The 1,759-nt window shown below is 38.7% G+C and overlaps 1 protein-coding gene across 1 annotated transcript in view; it reads left to right on the forward strand.

The window, feature by feature from the left end:
• Positions 1-1,759, forward strand: part of LOC109539511 (transcription factor 21) — a gene marked incomplete in the record, with an annotated part of 5,994 nt that overhangs the window by 2,754 nt on the left and 1,481 nt on the right.

A 1,759-nucleotide genomic window follows, 5' to 3' on the forward strand; every position in this document is an offset into this window, starting at 1 on the left:
GTTACTGTCCAAACACCGAATGCCTTGATAAAATAACCATAAACCCACTACTATTTGCTCAACTAAAATGTTTCTACATGATTAATTTTAATCTCTCCTGTGTAGCAAGCCATTCATTTCAAGTTTGTCCAGCTCATTGTTCGAGTGAGTGCGTTAACTTACTTGAGCTTTAATAATATTTGTTTTGCATTGTGTGCCAATTTTTTCCAGAAGTAGTTGTTTGCAAAACTGACTGATGAAAAAAAATCAACTCTTTCACTTGCTCTTTGGGGAAAAAATGACTTTGGTTGATTGCTCGTTTTGGTGAGGTGGCATTCCTCAGACGAAAACCCACAAGAAAAGCTGTCATAAAAATGAACATCACTGATGTTCCGATCTATACGCTTCCGGATAATTTTAGCAGCCGTTGCTTACTTTAAAAAGAGGATGCACTTCTCTTAACAAAACATCTCGGATGTCATAGAGAAGGAATAATTGGAGGCCCGACAAATGTGTCCAGCTGTTCTTGGTTTCTCGAAGTGGCTGTAATTTTAACGATTTGCGTAAACTGTTTATATTTACAGCAAGTTTAAATAAACGTTCACGTTCAACCTTTGTTATCCTCGGCTGTAAGGCGAGCTCAATGGATTAGATGCCTAAAAACAATGAGTTTTAGTTGGAGGAGCACAACTTTGATGGAAGCTTTCACGCAAGACTTTTTTTGAATAATTCGGAAAATTCAGCCTGCGTCTTCGAGGCAACGAAACTTTGGGGAAACTTAGAGCAAAGTTAACTCAATTTATTGCCGAACAAAAGTCTTTGCCATCTCAACTGGTTTGGGAGTATTGAATTCTCAAATAACGGCGGGGTGCATTTAAGCGTCGGTTAATCCGTGCAAGTCTCACTTTGAGTAGTCCTCAAAATTCAGCCCAAGCCTCTAAGAATACGAAATTTGGAGAAAACATAGAGTGAAGTTTGCCCTACTTAGCCCCATAAAAAGCGCTTTAAACTCTCAATTACTTTTGCCGTAATAAATTTGTGGTTAACGGCAGGTACATTTAGTTGCAAAAGTTATTGAAGTTTTAACAATTCTCAAAAATCAGCCCAAAGCACCAAGAAAGCTCAATTTTAGGGAAACGTGGAGTGCAGTTTGGTCTATTTATCACCGCAGAAAGCGCTATTTAGTCTCCTTTGCTTATGGCTTAAATTATTTTTTTATTACAGTGGGTACATTTAGCCGCAAAAGTCTTTACAAGTCTCACTTTGAGTAGTTCTCAAAATTCAGCTCAAGCCTCTAATGAAACCAAATTCTGCCCAGGCATAGAGCGAAGTTTACTCTATTGTTTGCCACTATAATCGCTTCTTTCCCTCAATCAGTTTGGACGCAATGAATTTTAGAAAAACGGCGGGTAAATTTTCTCGCCAAAGTCAATGCAAGTCTCACTTCGAGGAGTGCTCAAAACTTGGCCCAAGCCTGTACCAAAATGAAATTTTAAGAAGCCATAGAGCGAACTTTGCTCTATTTCTTGCCACACAAAGACGCTATTCAGTCTCAATTGGTTTGGGTGTAATAAAGGTTTGAAAACCGGCCGGCAAATTTAGCCGCAAAAGTCGTTGCAAGTCTCACTTTGAGTAGTTCTCAAAATTCAGCTCAAGCCTCTAATAAAACCAAATTCTGTCAAAGGATAGACCGAAGTTTACTCTATTTTTTGTCGCTCTAATCGCTTCTTTCCCTCAATCAGTTTGGACGCAATGAATTTTAGAAAAACGGCGGGTAAAT

This window comes from Dendroctonus ponderosae, unplaced genomic scaffold (assembly GCF_020466585.1).
Source record: "Dendroctonus ponderosae isolate FM_Combo_2020 unplaced genomic scaffold, Dpon_F_20191213v2 Dpon_F_20191213_8, whole genome shotgun sequence".
In the NCBI taxonomy this organism is placed as follows: Eukaryota; Metazoa; Arthropoda; class Insecta; order Coleoptera; family Curculionidae; genus Dendroctonus; species Dendroctonus ponderosae.